Source organism: Prosopis cineraria, unplaced genomic scaffold (assembly GCF_029017545.1).
Source record: "Prosopis cineraria cultivar Desert tree isolate PC_DT_omini unplaced genomic scaffold, ASM2901754v1 PC10, whole genome shotgun sequence".
NCBI classification, from domain to species: Eukaryota; Viridiplantae; Streptophyta; class Magnoliopsida; order Fabales; family Fabaceae; genus Prosopis; species Prosopis cineraria.
In genome coordinates, this window is record NW_026555341.1 from 33,927,865 (window position 1) to 33,938,027 (window position 10,163).

Below are 10,163 nucleotides of genomic sequence, written 5' to 3' on the forward strand. Positions count from 1 at the left end.
TACCCATTGTCTTACCTCAAACTCATCTATCACTTTTGTGCAAATATGCTTTCTACTTCATTCTATTCATAGCTCTATTGAGATGATATTTCACCATTGCTAAGTCTCTTCTCTTGCTAAAAGAGTTCTATCGATGGCTTCCCTACCACATCTCTAAGCAAATATGGAATATGCATAGGAGGAACCTGTCCATACAAAAGTTCATAAGGAGTAGTTTTTATAGAAGTGTGATACGATGTGTCATACCACCACTCTGCTAAAGAAAGCCATTTGTGCCACTCCTTATGTCTTTCTGACACATACACTGCAGATGATTTTCAAACAACGATTAAGCCCCTCTGACTGCCCATTCGTTTGTAGGTGATATGAGGAGATAAGCTTTTGTTCCACTCTAAAACCTTCTAAAATTCCCTCTAAAATTACTTCTAAAGAGGGATCTCTATCACTAATAATCTCGACCGGTGACCTATGCATTTGTACACATGGTCCATAAATTACTGTGCCAAGGTAGATGCCATAAAAGGATGAGATAAATATAAAAAGTGTGCATATTTATTAAAACGATCGATGATCACCTAAATAGTCTCTTTCCCATTTGATTTGGGCAACCCTTCTATAAAATCCTAGCCATACTCTCCCAAACTCGACTTGGAATAGGTAGAGGCTGTAGCACCCTGGATAAGCCACTGATTTTAGACTTACATCTTGCACAAGTATCATAGTGCTTTACAAACGTCTTGATGTCATCAAATAATTTTTTGCCACCAAAACAACTTTTAACTCTTTGAAGTAGCTTGTAACCTGAATGTCCTCCTTGTGGACTTGCATGAAGCTATTTTAATATTTTCTCTACCTTATACTAGGAATATTTCCCACCACTAATTTGCCATTCCTTCTTAAATGTTGACCATCCCAAGAATAGTTGCCTTTTACACAACCTCCCTTCTATTGCAAATGAGCTTTTTTAAGCTCGCAAATCAACATCCTCATCCCAGCTCTTTTGGATTTCCAAAAAAGGAAATCTGAACAAGTCTGTAAAGATACTTGGAAAAACTTACTTTTTGCATCCTTGAAAGAGCATTAACTACATTATTGTCGTTGCCCTTTCTATAATCTATTTCATAATCGTACCCCATAAGTTTGGTCACCTAATACATTTGAAATCCAATTTTAAGTTTCCTTCCCTGTTCTACATCTATATGGTATCAATAGAGAGAATAGAGAGAAGAGAAAACTCGAGGAGAAGCAAGATAATAATAATTTTTATTTAATCAAGTGGGCATATGAATCAAATGAGTTGAAGTGTTATTTATAACCATCAACCCAACCCTAGAAATATATGCATACAAATCCTAGAAATTCTAAAATTAAATAAAAGATAATAATAAATGTTGAAAGATAACAATAATTTAAATTAAAACAAAATATGTGTAATTAATATGAGAGCAAAATATCTTCACTCAAATCTGCAATAATTATTTCCTATTCTACTTCTTCCCATAACATAAAGTATCTGGAACCTAACTTCTACTCTGAACCTATCAAATAAATAGATCCAAAAGAATAAATAATTCTTTCAGATCTATTTATTTTATTTGATAGGAGAGTTGTACATATTAAATAACACTTTATTGTTTTTGAAAACAAATTCAAAAAATTTAAATATATACCAACTATGTAATTATCATTTGTTGCCTCCCTTTTGCAAGTTTTGGAATATTAACAAAATTAAACCCAAAATAATAGATGGAACCTGTCTCAAATGCAATTTCACATTGGTAGAGAACATGAAAATTAATCTTGTAAGGATAATCTGTTGTCTTACATGATCAAGAATACCAAGAGCCCCCAAATTTAAAAATTTCATATATTTTAAAGGAATGTAACTTATCTCCAAAATGTCTCGTAAAAGACTTTCAAATGACTGCAGAGATTCGATCACCTTATAGCAATGTTGTCCCATAGATAAAATAAGTATCATATATTGGATGTAATTGATGGGATTCAAATTATAAAAAAGAAATACAAAAGCCATAAACACTTATCATCCATCATCCTCAGAAACTAATTCAACACCATTCGATTCTTTAGATGTATTTCTACCTGTTAATCTCCAAACATGAATCACCCTAATTAAGAGGCGATTTGATTAAAATATCAAATAATAGATATTAAATATTTATTTTTTTGAGTGTAGATATTCAAGGAATTTGAATTTTACCAAACTTAATATATGAATTTTACATAACGAGATCCTGATTTTAATATATGAAATTAATAGTTTAAACAACTGGTTGCAGAATCTAAATTATATAAATATGGAAAAAATTAATATATGAATTTAACATAATAAGACCCCAAATATTTAAATATTAATATCTATACTTTATCATAAATATATTTTTTTTCAAATTCATGAGGATAGATTTAAATAGTAAAACACATATTTTTTTTAAATATTTAAACAGATGTATATTATTTTTAATTCAGATCCCAATATACAGCTGTATATATATACTTGAAAATTAGAACCCAAATTTCATATATTTAGATTGGATAGAGTTTTTAAATAGATAAATAATTAGCAATTTAAAGGAAATTTAAAGAATACTAAGTAAAAGAAGTAGTTTTTTATTAATCTGATTGATATTTTTTATTTTTTTGGCATGAAATTGCTAGATTGATTTTTAATTCCAATATCAAATCTGAAGAATTCCTTACCCGATCATGTATAAAAAAAATATTGATATTTAATAGTAATAGATAGATATAATTTGCTAAGTTATATATAAAAAAATATTAAACCTAGTCTTTTGCCCACTATAAGGTTGGATAGAGTTATTAAATCGTCAGATATTAATTTAAATTTAAACATGATCAGATTTAAATTTTAAATAAAAAAAACTAAATTTTATATACATCTAAAAATTAAAAATTTATCTCACATCTAACTTTCATTTAAATAATATATTTTATTTTTTTAAAAAATAATAAAACATTTCAAACCTCAAAGCATATAATCGCACGAATGATATTTGAAAGTATAGAATTATAGTAAATTTAAAAATCAACCTGCGGCCTTCTCTCTCTCCTAGCTTAAAACCTTACTTTTGATATATAATGATGGGCTAAGGCGAGTCAATCGTTTGGTTCAGACCTACTACAGTGTCTCGAAGAACTCTGAATCAATCATGTTGGAGAAACAGCTGATTGTCGCAGCCGAAAGCACTGCTGCGATGGGCCGTTTTGCAAACCATTCTTTCGGATTATCTCTCCGTAATTACTATCACTTACACGGAATTGGCGAAACAGCGTGCCCCTTTGCCTTTTCCTTTTCAAATTCTAAGAACTTGAAGATGTAATGCTAATCTTGTAATCTAAGTTGTTTCTCGTTGGTTTACATGTTGTGTTTGTTGTCTTCATGTCTAAGTTGACTGTGGATACTCTTTTACGAAGCAAATGGCTGTAATGCAATCAGATGGTACATTCAGAAACTGATCTCAAAAGTGACACTGATAATTTATTTTCCGTTATTAACTATTTCTCAAGGATCTGATTGAATAGATATAGTTAAACCATCACTTTGTGGACTTGGGATTTGGTCATTTTAATCAAGTTGCAAAAGTTTTGTCATCACAATTGTAAAAATTCTGTTGAAGTTGGATGAAATCATGGTTGAATACTGTGAATGCTTGATGCATTTTCTTGGCTCCTCAATCAAACCTTGGGGAGATTGCCCCAAAGATCTAGCTGCTGTTCAGGGGAGAGAATCAATAGCTACCTGCTTTGAATTTCTCATAGTATTTGGATGTTGGGTGAGTCCTGACAGCTTACCGTCATTTTAAAGGCAGAATCATTCATTGCCAATATATTTCTGGTTACATGGGCATGGGAGGTGAATTCAAATGCATAATCCCCACCACCAAAAAAAAAAAAAACAAAGAAAAAGAAAAAGAAAAAGAAAAGAAAAGAACAAAAGTTAAAAATGGCAAGACCCCTGTGAACTGTTCAAGCACACTGTTGGCCTTTTCTTTTGGACCACGTATTTTTTCTTCATTTCTCTTCATTCAAGAATTAAAATTGATAGGAATGGATTCGATGCTTTCTCCTACTCTGTAAGCCCCTGCGCAATGGGAAAATTGATGCTGGACAAATAGAGCAGTGAAGGAAAGAGAGAGATTATGGGACGAGAGAAAGGGGGGAAGGACAGAAGTGGGAAAACACAATTCTTATACACATTCTCAGTTCTGAATTCATGTCTGATGAATCCAAATTTGTAGCAATCCTTAGAACTTGAACTGGCAAACCCCAAATGATAGAAGAGAAATCCTAAATACTATTAATCCCCAATTAATTTAAAATTCTGTTGTGACGCCAAATTACTACTAACTAATTTAATATCCAAATCACTCTAAATTTTCAATGCTCGCAAATTTCTTATTTTATACTCCCGTACCCAATATTTCTTTCCTATTGTGTCTGGAGAGACAGTCATGATTATGATTCAAATGTCTGATGTTGCATTTTTTGTTAATTTAGTTAGATTTTGAATTATTATATAGTTGGTATGAGTTATGCATTAGTGATGTCTGATGGTTATTATGAATTACTGTTAATAACGCAATGCAAGTTTGCTACCTAGATACTGTGGGCATCGGTTGCCCTTTCCCCCGTTTATATGGACATATTTGGGTGAAGATGATGTTTGTTTTCCCCCCGGGTCAGAGTGTGATGACTGTTTTAAAAATGAATTGGCAAGAACTGATTCAAGGTTCATTCAGTGCAACCAAATAACCGTTTTTGTAAAATATATATATATATATATATATTTATATCACTGTTAAATTTCATAATTAATATTTAAAATTAAATAAATTAAATTGATACTTATTTATAATTGCACGTTGAATTCAACAGTGAATTAAAAATTTGTCATCGTAGGAATTATCAAGTAAATCTGTAATTGTTGGTAATTATGTGTAGTAATACTTGGAAGATATTTAAAATTAGAGGTAAACAATTATCCAGCAAGTTAATTTCATTAATTGCACCGATAATAAATAATTAAAAAAAGTTTAAATTGGCGAACTAGTTTGGTTTTGGTGTTTTCCTCCAATCTCCACCTCCTCCCCGCCTAACCAATTTGCAATACAACCACTTCTACCAGTATTTTAAAACCCAGATCAAATTGCATAGTCTGACCATCGATTGCTCAGCAAAATGATTTGGTTCAACCATTCAGATCATTTGAAAATTTGGACCGGGTGGACCTAAGCATATTAAAGAGAATCGATTTTGATTCGAAAATTGGAGCGGATCAACCCAGTTTAAAAGCCTCAAAGGGGGAAAAAAAGGAAACTTAGGCTCAATCGCTCGAACTCACGATTTCTCTTCTCTGGTATCTAATTCTCTTCTATCTTCTCTTCTCTAATATTTGATCTCTCCTTCACAGTCTAGACTCAATCTCTGATCTTTCCTCCAGCTCTAGTGATCTAACCTTTGGCATCGAGATTGAAAGCTTGTGAGTTATGACATGACGGCGTGCCTCCAACTCCAGTGTTTTGTTTTGAGATCGCAAAACTTGTGTCGACATGCCTTTTACCTTTAACTCCAGCGGTGCATGGGTCTGGCCTTTGGCATCGAGATTCCAAGCACCATCGACAAATTAATATTTTATGTATATATGAGTGTGTATAAATATTATTCTTATTTAGTTTTCATGTCACCGGTTCAACCGCTGATCTAACCAGTTCAAAAATGAGGATTATGACTTGTTGTTCTACCAGGTTCGATGTCTGGTCTAAATGTCAAAACATTGACTCCTACTATAAAAGGGGTCAAATTCACAATTTTTTAGTATTAAATTATTAAATAGAATAAGGTTAAAGGGATAAAGTTACCCTGATAAGTAATTGATATCCGTAATTTTTCATAAGCACAATGTTCCCAAAGTTTTAAAAATAGTACAGTGTCATCTTATAGCAATGTTTGGCTAACATTGATTATTAATGAACTAATTTTGACTAGGGTTAAAGGGAAATTTTGCCTTGAAAGTTTTTTTTATAGGAACTGATGATGTTCCAAAATTTTAACTGACATAATGTTATTGAGTTGTCAATGTTTAAACCAGGAAAATACAAAATCTTGTTAACAGTTGTTGGCTAATGGAAGGTGCGCGTTGCTTTTATTCCAGTTTAATTATAATCCAACCCAAAGTCTTTTGATTTCAGGGCTATTACCGATTGTCAAATCCTTCTTCTAAGTTAAATATTAATAATCTTTTTTTTTGTGCTAGGAATATTAATATTAATAATCTGAAAATACTATGGCAATTGAAAGTTTGTGATATTAATTACTCTAAATTTCTCGGACAAAATTTCCCTTAATCATCAAAATTGTTCAACTAATGGTGAAATGTTGGTCAAACGTAATGATATTACATTAGTTTTGAAACTTTAGGGGGGAAAAATTATGCCAATCCAAAGTTAACAAGATATTAAAGGCATGTTTAAAATTGTTTTTTGTTTTATTACTCTAAGAATTGATATTTTGTAGAACATGTTTTGAGAACAAAAAAAATAATAAAAATTATTATTTTTTCATTCTCCCTTATTCTTCAGAACAATAATTTCAGAACACTTAAAATATGTTTATGTTTTCCTATTCTCCATAATAATATTTTATTTTTTTATTTTTTAAAATATTTTTAAATAAATATTATCAAACAAATTTTTTATTTTTTTATTATGAGAAATAGAAAACTGTCCCAACAGACCCTAAAGCTTCTAGAACAAATCCGACATTCAACCCACAGAAAACGAGAAAAATGATCAAAGAGATATATCTCTTGTAAAAAATATGTGTCATGTTTTCTGATTTTCTCTTTTCCTTCCCCCCCTCTTTTGGTCTTTCCCACCAAAATCCTTCAAACGAAGGCATCAGAAAGAGAGAGAAAGGGAGAGAGAGATAGGGGGAGAGAGATGGAGACTGCTCTGAGTGGGAGATTGGCTCTTTTTTTTTGAATACATGGCCACAGCAAGCTGTGCAAAAAGACTAAGATCTAGTCATGTCTAGAGCCAAAAGGCTTCTATAAGCATGCGGAGGGACATCAAAGATTGTAGTATCAAAATTATTGTGAGATATTTGGTGGGCTAAACAATCAGCACATCTATTTGAATCTTTATAAATATGATCAAACGTGACCACCAAATCGCTCATTGTGAGATCTCGGATTTTTGTAATGATGTCAAAGAAAGGATGACTTCTAGAGTAGTTGTAGTTGATGAGAGAAAGCGCTTCCATTGAATCTGAATGAACATTAACTTTGTATAACTTTTCATTCCAACAGAGGATAAGCCCTTCGTGGATTCCCATATGCTCAATAGCCGTGCTAGGTTGAAAGCTAAGATACTTGAAAAAACCTTTGATCCAATTTCCTTTGTCGTTTCTCATGATGCCTTGACAATCAGCAGCTCCATTAATATTAACAGCACCATCAGCGTCCAGTCTAACCCATCTGAATTCAGATCATTTCCAATTAGTATCATAACTAGTGCTTCTTTTATTTAAGTGATTGATTTTGGATAGAAGCTTCATGTCATTACAGATTTGTTGATTGCTGAAGAAGGCAATATCATTATCTCAAATCTCATCTTTGGAGTAGTGCTTCTTGCATCTTGCTTTCCAAATATTCCAGCAGGCTTGGGCGAATAGACTCTGCCAATGTGTTCTTCTTGTGTTCAAGCTCCCTTCTTCATTCTCTGCGTTTCATCTTATCCAATCCTGTAATCCAAGAGAGAGAAAAGTGTAAAGTTTTATAGGATTTACCAGTTTTTTCCAAACTGTTTAGCTTCTTTACAATCTATTAGAATATGAATAGTGGAGTCAGAAGAGTTACAACCAAAAGGGCAATAACGTTGTTGTGAAGAGTTTCCTATAGAATGAGAGTAGTTGTTTTGAATACGATTCCAAGCAGCTTTTTGAAGGAAATTTTTTATTTTTTTATAAGTAGGCCACTTCCAAACCATAGACCAGATATCAGAGTGATTTTGGTCCTTGTGAGTACCCAAGGCTCTGTAAGCAGATTTGATAAAAAAGTTGCCATCAGAAGAGGATAATCATCTTCATTATGTTGATTAGGAGGTTGAATAATTGAAATTTGCTTGAGCACATCAGAATGAAGGTAGTGGCTTAGGAGATCAAAGTTCCATCATTTAACATTATTGCAAAGATCAAAGACTCTTGCGTGAAGGATAGAGTCAGCATTGGGGAAAGCGTAATTAACAAGAGGCTTTTGGAGTAGAGACCATTTATCATACCAAAAGGATATTTCATCTCCTTTGCTAATTTTTCAACCAATATGGCATATAAATTTATCCTAGACTTTTTACACACTACCCCAAGTATAGGAGTAAGAGTTAGGATTGACAACCATCAGAATTTTGGGTTTATTGCATTTGCATTTGCATTTATCATGAAGGACACACACCCAAAGACAATTGGGCTTGGTGATGAGGCCCCAACAAAGTTTCATCATGAAGGCAGTATTTTGCTTTTTAAGATTCCTGAGACTAAGACCCCCATCTTTTTTGTCCTTGATAATACAGTCTTGAGAAAGAAGATGGGGTTTTTTGGTACCATTGGATGAGTCCCAAAGCAAATTTCTAGAAATCCACTCTAATTCATATAGGTCATTATCAGGAAGAAGCATGGTTTGCATGATATAGCTAGGAAGAGCCGAAAGAACAAGCTTGATAAGAACAGATTTCCCAGCTATGTTCAAGTAGCAGCTTTTTCAGTTTTTCATACAGATATTCATCTTGTCGAGAAGAGGCATAAAAGTAAGCTTGGAAGCCTTTTCATGAATTATATGAGTTCTTATGTATTTTCCAAGGTTGCCTATAAGAGGAATTCCCAACTCTTCATTGATTTGCATAGCTCTATTGGTGTTAACGTTCTTTGAACAAAAAAGCTTGGATTTATCAGCATTTATCTTTTGTCCAGATGCATTACAAAAGTCAGATAGACATTTAGGCTTGAGAGAGAGAGAGAGCATTCTGCAAAAAGAAGAAGATCATTAGCAAAAAATAAGTGCAAAATTGGAGGCCTATACTTGTAAGCCTAATTGAGGCCCATTCATTATTATCAATGCTACTATTAATGCAATGTTAAGCCTAATCGAGGCCCATTCATTATTATCAATGCTACTATTAATGCAATGTTAAGCCTAATCGAGGCCCATTCATTATTATCAATGCTACTATTAATGCAATGGCTTGAGCATTCAATACAAAGGACAAAAAGATAAGGAAAAAGAAGATCCCCTTGACGGATGCCCCAGGAAGGCGTGAATTCCATAAAAGGCTCTCCATTCTAAAGGACTCGCATGCGGGAGGTAGAAATGGCCGCCTGAATGAGTTTTCTAAAGTGCTTGTTTAACCCAATGAATTTGAGGGCGTCATCGATGAAGTTCCACGATAATCTATCAAAAGCCTTCTCAAGGTCCACTTTAATAGCCATGAAGCCCTTTTTACATGTTTTCCTTCTCATGGAATGAATAATTTCCCAAGCAATAATGATATTATCACTCCTTTATCGCCCCTGAATGAATCTGCATTGATTATCACTAATTAAATTATTCATACAAGCTCGAAGGCGATTGGAAAGGATTTTAGTGATAATTTTACAGCTAACATTGCAAAGAGATGTAGGACGAAAGTCTTTCATGTTGGTAGGATAGTCATTCTCAGGGATTAGAATGATAAAAGTGTCATTAACCAACTCGATAAATTTAGGATCGCTGAAGACCTTCTTGACAAATTTGATAATGCTACTATTCAGGTTGTCCCAATAAGTATGAATGGAACCTACGTTGATACTATCAGGACCTGGAGCTTTGAAAGCTCCAATATCAAAAGTAGCATTTTTAATTTCTTTGTCGAACATTTCTCTGTGTAAAGATTGTAGCTGAATGTCAGAGAAAGGGGGGAAACTGCTTTCAGTAACAAGCTTAGATTTGGCATTGGTATCTTCCTTAAAGAAGTTATCAAAATAAGAAACAACCATGGTTTTCAACTTATTCTGATCCTGAACCTAATTACCCTCTTTGTCTTTAATCGATAAAATTTGATTCCTTTTATGTCTAATCACAGACGTTGCACGGA